The sequence below is a fragment of the Symphalangus syndactylus genome, chromosome 14, assembly GCF_028878055.3.
Source record: "Symphalangus syndactylus isolate Jambi chromosome 14, NHGRI_mSymSyn1-v2.1_pri, whole genome shotgun sequence".
Lineage (NCBI taxonomy): Eukaryota > Metazoa > Chordata > Mammalia > Primates > Hylobatidae > Symphalangus > Symphalangus syndactylus.
The window spans coordinates 119,016,677-119,026,027 of NC_072436.2; positions in this window are offsets into that span (position 1 = coordinate 119,016,677).

Sequence of the window (9,351 nt, forward strand, 5' to 3'; positions counted from 1 at the left end):
AAACAACTAAGTTCAGCACTGACTTTGGGAGAATCTAGATAAAACTGAACTGACATATAATAAGCATTGGTGTAATTAATAGCACAGCAGGCAGAACCATGGGGGTATTTCCTGAGGAAGAGGGACTATAGAGAGGCAAAAGAAAACCCAGCTCATTCTGGGGAGTGCCAGGAGCAGTTATTATATTCAGAACTGAGAACTTATTTCTAACTCACCAACCCATAGTTCTGGCTGAAGTGCAGTGGTGCAGTCATAGCTCATTCTCAGCCCCAAACTCCTGGGTTCATATGGTCCTCTCATCTCAGCCTCCTGGTAGCTATGACCACAGGTGTGCACTACTTTGTCCAGCCAGTTTATTTTATATTTTATTTTCATTTCATTTGTAAAGACTGGGTCTTGCTATGTTGCCCAGGCAGGTCACAAACTCCTATCCTCAAGCAGTCCTCTAACCTAGGCCTCCCAAAGTACTGACATTACAGGCATGAGCCATTGCATCTGGCTCAAAAATATTTCTGTCCTAATGGCTTTAACAAAGAAGTGCCGTTTTGGGGATATATACAATGGTGTGCTGCTTGGGAGTGACAAAAAAATAATTATAAGAAGAATGGAACGAATATGTCAGTATGTTTTCAAAAGCAAGTTAGCCCAAGTTTTTAAACAAGCATAATTTTAGGGTTTTTGTAACTAACTTAGGGTTTAAATGTAGCAAAAATTTTAAACATTATCATGAATACACAGAAAATTTTAATCAATTTGGTTTCCATGATGAATTTACATGCTTAAATTCCTAATTTCAATTTGCTGCTAGATATGAGAAAGTTTGAGATTTTGAAGAAGCAAGTGGTTCTTACAAATGTAGCAAACTTAAATTTTGAGGACAATTTAATTTAACTTCCATTTTTATGACCAGATTTTGGGTCAGCTGTTAAGCATTCAAAAAATAAAATCTGATAATATCTGGCAATTCCAATTTTCAGTTTTATTGATCTTCACCATGAAATAATATATAAGGTAAGGGGCAAAATTTTGGAAAAGCAGATCACTTTGTTGTCCTATTTAGCAAGTTCTCAAATTATGCCATCTTGGAATCATTACAAGTAATTATAGGAAGACAGTATCTTGTGTTTTGTATTTCATTGTTACACATCCAATTGTTCTCTAGAGATATCAGAGAAAACCCACTCAAGAAGGGAAGGTTAGATAAACAGCCCTCTCTCTCTCTCTCTCTCTGTCTTTGCCTCCATTTGGTTCCTTATGTTCATTTCTCAGTGCATTTCAGTTACTTTTATTGTTCCCTTCATTTTCTCTTTCATTCCAGAAGTTTAAGTGATTGCATAATTCTTTTGACAGCTGAAAGTAGTATCCGACTTTGAATGAAAGGTTTACAGCTACAGCTTTTCAATTAGAAAATCTCAGATCATGTGATCTATGAGTTTTAATATCTTAGGATCTCGACCAGTAAGGAATAATCACTTTGAAAAACCTTGATGCTACCTAGAGTTTGTGTTTTGTGAGGTTGCTTGGTAAATTATTTTCCTTTGATAATTGAATATTGCTTCAAGAGAGGTGAGCTCAGACATTTGGCAATGAATATTGAATGTGTATTCCAAGAGACATGACCTTAAAATATCATCAAGCTAAGTATTAGTGAAATTGAACTCTGCTGTATAATAGAAGTCAGTGTTTCTTACATCTTTGTGATATATAAATATTTTTACATTGTGGTAGATAATAATTTGTATGGGAACATTTAATTGAATTTAATTTATCCTATGGCAGAATTATGTTGCATAGGTCATTTTAGTTTTTGATTTAAGCATCTTAAAATTACAAATGCAAATATTCAACACGTAAAACCCACATGAATACACACTCCCAAACATTTGAAATCCTAACAGTCATTTCCAACAGCTTTTTCCTACAAAAGAAGTCAGCTCTTCTTAGAGAAGACATGCATTCCCATAGCTTGAGAGGTGCACACTATAAGGTAAACAGAGAAAGGATTACAGCAGTTTAAGTATACCAGCGGATTTACTTTATATACAATAGACTTTTGAATTACTTGTCTTCAAAATTTGGTTTCTTGAGAAAATTATCTGTGTAGATTAATCATGCATTTCAGATACTTTCCAGACATCTGAATGTTGTTTTCTTAAAAGTGGCCAGCACGCCTTTTTATGCAGTCTGCATGGGAGATAGTAAGAGATGTGTATGCTGTATATCTACTAGTAGAGATTGGTTTTTGAGTGCTTCCTTAAAAAATTATTTTTTCTGAAGAAAGGGATTTCTTTTTTATAATTTAGATTAGATGATTTTAAATGTTTTTAGGTTTTAACCTCTCTGATCATCAGGGTCATTGCCATGGAAAAAATGCAAGTTATAGCATATTTCATTTTTATAAGGAAAGAAGTTGATAATTTAGACTTTTTTCTTTTACTAAATTGAATTACATCACTCAATATTTGGATGGCATTAATTCACAATAGCAACAAAAAATCTTACTATTCAACAAAATAAAGTATGATTTCCTTCACATTTAACTTAATTTGTTCTTTAAAACATCTCCTAACGAAGGTTTTCTCATCCTCTGAAGCTGAATTTATTTAGGAAAAAATATTTTAAACACCATCCCAAGTGATATAACTATTTTTATTGAGCTTTGATGTTCTATTTGAACATATTTGAAGACTGTACAAGCACTCAATTTAGAATTAAGATTTTATTTGGAGATTTTGGTTGTATTTGAAATCTGTTGTGGAATTAAACATGAAGAATACGTCAATTTACTAGATGTCATTGTCTATGACACATTTTAGTCTTATCTTTCTGCCTATATGTAAAGAGGAATAGAAATAATTGGTATAAACAGGAAAAAAGAAGTAAAGTGGTAGGATCAGATGTGAGAAATATATAAGCTAAGATACTCTTTTTTTGTTTGTTTGTTTTTTGTTTTTGTGAGACAGAGTCTTGCTCTGTTGCCCAGGCTGGAGTGCAGTGACACAATCTTGGCTCACTGCGGCCTCCACCTCCCAGGCTCAATGGTTCTCCTGCCTCAGCCTCCTGCGTAGCTGGGATTACAGGTACGCATCACCACACCCGGCTAATTTTTGGATTTTTAGTAGAGACTAGGTTTGACCATGTTGGCTAGGCTAGTCTCAAACTCCTGACTTCAGTTGATCCGCCCACTTCAGCCTCCCAAAATTCTGGGATTTCAAGTGTGAGCCACCAGGGCCAGCCTAAGCTAAGATATTCTAGAAGCTATTAATAGTAAAATATAATGTAAATTGTTTAAAATTAATCTGTATATGAAATTTTTTCTAGGACTTTCCTGCCAGAAAAGTAGGAATAGAATGGCAAAAGGAACGAGGTTCCTTCTACAAGTAGGCACACATCCTATTTCACTTTATCCTGTGATCAGTCTCATAACCATCTCCTGGTGTGAAGTGCTAAAACTGTGCTTTAAGAATAACTTAAGTCCTTTATGTACAAACTAAAGTATGAGAGCCTGAACCTTGGAAACCAAGAGATTCCAAAAAGCCTTATGTGTGAGACTGGGTGCCACAGATCTTGGCAGAAATTACTGCTTATTCTTAATTCTTATTGTTCCTTTCTAGCACTTCAATTTATAATGCCAATATCTACCTCAGCCTAAAGACAAGCTCTAGAATCACTTGTGTTACTTATTACATTTCTTTTAAAAAACTCATGAATTACACATGAATTTCAAAGTTGCCAACTGAGATTCCAAGGACTTAAAAAAGAAAAAACGTGGCACCTTTCCATTATAAAGGCTGTACGCAGTCTTCATAGTGTTTGTCTTTAAGGGACAACATGCCTCATCCATCAGCAACTTTTCTTCCTTAAATCATCATATCTTGCCTAAAAAGGTTTTCTGAAAACTAAGATTTGCAGATTGTTATATCACATCTTAATCTACGTATCAACTTTAGCATTATCAAAGCATGAACTGTTCTGGGTTTTCATAGTTAATTATGTTTGTGGTAATAACTGGGATGCAATTGTTTTTCTTCTGATGATTTTGTACTTGCTTTTCTTATGGTAACTTCTGATGCTTGTTTGTAAGATCTTCCTCTCTTCTCTCCATCTGGTTATCTTCTTACCTTCTGTCCTTTAACTCAGATGTCACCCACACTGTGTGTCTTTCTGGATTGCTTCTTATTTAACTGTTGCTTCTCATAGTTTACATACCTCCTCCTGTACCACACTATCAACATTTCTCAAGCTGCACTATATGCTGGGTTGTGTCTTTATTTATTTATAAGTTCCTTGATAATTCGGACTATATATTAGTATATTCAAAAAATACTTATGAAGTGTTTACTTTGGGTCAGGAATTATTGAGTGAAGGAAATTGACCAAAACTCTGCCATCATGAAGCTCGCATTCTAACTTAGGGAGACAGATAACAGACAATGAGCCACATAAATATGCAAAGTATCGTAAGTTAGATGGTGAAAAGTAATCCTGGATGGGGATCAGATAATTTTGATAGGATAATTTTTAACTGGGTAGTCAAGAAAGGCCGCACAGAGAAGATGGCAATTGGAAGAACAAGGTGGTGAGAACTGCTGAGTCTGGAGCAAACACACAATTTGGAGTAGTAGAAGATTCCAGAAGTAACAGAATAGAGGCGAAGAAGTGGGAATTGTGTGGAGTCTTTTACTTGCTGTTGTAATGACCTTGGCTATGCTTTGAAGTGAGGTGGAAAGTTGGCAGGGACCTTAGTTTTCTTTTTAATAATTCACTATGAATTTTGAACGGTCACTATTATAGACTCAATAATTTTGCTTTATTGCTCTTGCAATTGACTACAAAAGAGCGTATTGAAGAAATGTTAAATTCTAATTTAAACTGATTGAAATAGGTTTTTATCTTTTTATATTTCTCATCACTGAATATCTCATTTTTAATTAGTTTGAAAGCATTCTAAGATAGTGAGCCAATGCAATTTAGCATAATGCATAACTTATTATTCATCAGATTTAGGTATTTAACCGAGGATGCTAATTAGGAAAGTAACTTGTTCTGTTGGATGATTTTGATAAAGCTACTTTCAAATGATTATCACATCCATTGATGTCATATTAAGTTGTGTTTCTGGAAACCAAATTTAGGCAGTGGTAATGAGTTAATATCTCTAAGTGGATACCTTCTATCTCTACAGTCAAGGATACTTGAAAGTGGAAAAACATACTGGCTTCAAGTCTTGGGAACTAGGACTTACCGGAAATGTGTGTGTTTGTTTTGTTTCCTGGTGGAATTGTCTTCTCGGAAAGATGGTGTTTCCTTTTCAATAGGAAAAAATTGATCCTATGCTGCTTTACTTCAATGCTTTGCTTTTGTCAAAATAGTGTTTTCTTAGGAAAATTAACCTATCATAATATAATGAAAAGAGAAATGCTGAAGACACAAAATGATGTCCATGTTAATATTGAGTAGGAAGCATCAAGGGACATGAGAAGAGGGAAGCGAAGAGAGAGAGAAGAGAAATTTATAGTGTAACAACAATTAGTAAAAAGGATTAGCATATACATGTAGTCAATAAGTCAATAAATGGCTGTTTATAGAAAGCCTACCAGGCACTAGGGGATATAGCAGTGAAGAAGGCAAAGACACAATTGGCTATACTGTAGTGAGGAGGGAAAGAGGAGGAAGACATACAAATACCTAAAAAAAGCAATGGTGTGAAGGGCTATAAAGTACACTACTACGAAGAAGATTACATGTGATAACATGGCTGAGTAAAACTGTCAAGGAGGAAGGCACTGATCTGGCTGTAGGTATTTCAGAGCATTTTTCTCTCTGAGGAGGTAATATTTCATTTGAGAGTTGAGTGAAGACAAAGAGGAAGGTACTTTGAAGATCTGGGGTGCTCTGAGCAGAAAGAAGGGCAGATATAAAGATTCTGTAATTTAAAAAGAGAGCTTGATAGTTTCTTACAAAGAAAAGAAGGCCGGTTTGGCTGGAATGTCCATGAAGGAAGAGCATGGAGAGAGATTACATGAGTGTTCTCAGGGACCAAATCTAGATCTTATATCAAAATGTGAATATAAATTAACTACATTGAAAAGTGTATGATGGATGTGTGATACGATGAGGTTAGCTCTTAGGAGGGTGTACTATTGTGGAAGGGTACACTAGTGAAGGAAGGGGGTTCATTTAGCTGACTATTGCACCTGTCCAGTTGAAGGATGATGGTAGTTGGGATTATGAGTGTAGCAATAAAGTTGGAGAAAATCAGTTGAGATTGGAAGTTGATTTGAAGATGATTGAATTTACTGAGCAAGAATTATATCAAGGTATTTGGATTTAGGGACATGGGGGATTATGGTCACTTTTAGTGATATGGCAAAGTCTTGATGACATGAGGCAGTTTGCAAGTGACAGAGGTGTGGGTAGGTGCGTATGTGTGATTGATTTTACATTTTTTAATCTTAAATTAAGACGCTAGTTAGAATCCAAGTGGAGACATCAAGTAGGCACTGACAAGTTGACTTGGCTAGAGATGTGAGTTAGATCATCGTAGCCTATAGAGCATGCCTAAAGTCATGAATCTAGGTGAGGGGTTGGAAAACTATTATAGCCCATGAGCCAGATCTGGTCTGCCACCTATTTTTGTATGGCTCATGAGTTATAAGTACGTGTGGCATTTATAAGTCTAAAATGTAAAATACAGGGAAATTTTTCAGCAGGGAAAGTTCCATAAATTTGCCTCTTGGCAACACAAAGCCTGCAATATTTACTATCTGGCTCTTTGTCAAAAATGTTACTGACTCCTGATCTGGATGAAACCCTGTGAGGAGAGAGTGTTGACAGAAGAGAGAGAAGCATCACAGTGGAAATTAAAATTATGTCAACTGAAGTGTGTAGGGTAGAGAATTTAAGCCTGAGTATAACAGTAAGAGATTAACAGTAAATTCATTATCAGCGTGATCAATGAAACCTTTGGGGGCAAAGAGGAACTATCTTCGTCACACCTTTCACTCACTCATAGAAAGATCTTAGGCAGGAAATATAACTTGTTTGAAGATCTGAGATAAGGCTAATGTAGTTTGGACAAAGAAAGCCAATGGGAGGATGACATTACATCTGGCCAAAGATTTAGGGAAGAGCCAAATACTTCAGGCTTTTTAAAGTGATCTTTAGATAAAGAGGAGGTCATCAAGCCATTCCGAAGTTGGAGGATCAAATCACATCTGATGGGAAAAAATCTGGCTGTATGTGCATCTAGGATGTAAGGAAGCCAACATGGATGTGAAGTTAAAATTGTCCATTGCAAATAATAAAATGAAGGCCCCAGGTAGCCTTGGCAAGGGCAGATTTGGTATAAAATCCTTATTGGAATGGGCTTAAGCAGTAACGGGAATACGGATCTAGCTGTTGTGTTTAGTGGAATTTTATCAGTCTTTTTGTTGTGTATGATATATAGATGGTCAAAATAAGGAACTTCTACATTTTCGGTTTTTGTTTTATTTTAATTGAGATTTGAATTAAAAATAAGAAACTTTTATTTTGAAACTTGGAGACTGTGTTTAAAAAGTATAGAGTAGGGCTAGAAAAAAACCTAAAACTCTCCTGATGAGGAGAGTGCTAATCGTGACTCTAATAATAATAAAATACTTTTCTGATAATTTTTTGTGTGTTTCATTATTTATATATGTATGGGAAGTTGTACCCTAGCCACATGCCAATTCACCTGGTGAACTTGCTCTTCAACGTGGCACAAATATTTCCTTCTATCTTTAGCCTTCCGGGGTTTCTCACATGGACTATCGGCTCTTCCTACTTGAACCTGCTGGTAGTACCCTGTAGGAGACATGCTACTCCATGACAACAGGCACCACGCTGTAGGGGAATTACCATACCTGTCAATCACTATCTCTAGAATGTGGCCTTTCATGAGCCCTGAGATTTCATACTGTTTCTCTGAGCTGTAACAATATTTATATTGAAAAAATAAACATGTTCTTCTATCTTTAATATTTTATATCTTATAATTTGAATATCCCATTTTCATTATACTACTTAGCTGCTAAGTTATGTTATAAAAACAAGTTTTAATTATCTGCAAACACCTTCAAATCTAATCCTTACCGGTGAAGACTGATGTCTGGTTAACATCTGTTAGGACATTTATTTCCATAAAGTATTTATAGCGCCTTTTTGTTATTGATTGGTATGATAAATGTGTAACTCTTACACAAAGATAAAATTTTTAGATTTTTGTATTTAAAATACTGGTTATCAAAAGAAAAACCCAGATGTTATTTGTTTATGTTTCTGCTTGAGGTACTGAATCTATTTCAAGTCATATTTCTCAGTATTGATATACTTAATTTTGCTGAAATAATAACACACTAACTTTAGCTACTTTTTTTCTCAGTGTGTCTCCTTGTCGCTCACCATTTCCGCCTCATTTCACTTCTCATCTTTATTTCTTTTTCTTTGGTCTTCTTTTACTTTAGGGATTCTTTCAATTTAGAAGTGTTCTTGTTTTCTGTTAATTACTATTCTTGGATGTACACAGATATCCTTTTCCATTTCATTTGTGAATTCATCTCAGAGGCATTTTGTGTGTGCCTTTTACTCATAGCTTCTCAGAAGTCCCTTTCGAGGTTACCGATTTAACATGTCATGTACTATAAGGTTTGCATGGCATGGTGGCAGCTGACTTTGGTCTTTACAAGGATTGAAATGTTCACTCAACATGGATTGGTAGAATTTTTTTTTTCCTTAAACATTTCATCGCCTTGTAAACAAACAAAAGCAAACCCAAGACTCAAAACTGACATTACTATTGGTGCCCCTGGAAATAGCTACCTTCTCACTAAAGTAGATTTTGTCATCCAACTTTATGTGTTGTTGAACACACATGGTGCTGTATGAGCACTCACTCACTAGTCTAGAAAACATTGCTATGACCAGTTACCAGAAAAATAAATTCAGATTGCTCTTCACCTTCCACAGATGACCCTTCTGAAAGCCATTTGAATTCATTATAAATTATAGTTATATTAGTGTGACTTTAATTCACTTGTAATCTGAACTTTATGTGCAATGCATTTTTTCCCGTGTTTAATCATTTTTGAATGCTAAATCATTTTTTTTTTTTTTTTTTTTCTTGAGACGGAGTCTTGCTCTGTCACCCAGGCTGGAGTGCAGTGGCGCAATCTCGGCTCACTGCAAGCTCCGCCTCCTGGGTTCACGCCATTCTCCTGCCTCAGCCTCTCCAAGTAGCTGGGACTACAGGCGCCCGCCACCACGCCCGGCTAATTTTTTGTATTTTTAGTAGAGACGGGGTTTCACCATGGTCTCGATCTCCTGACCTCG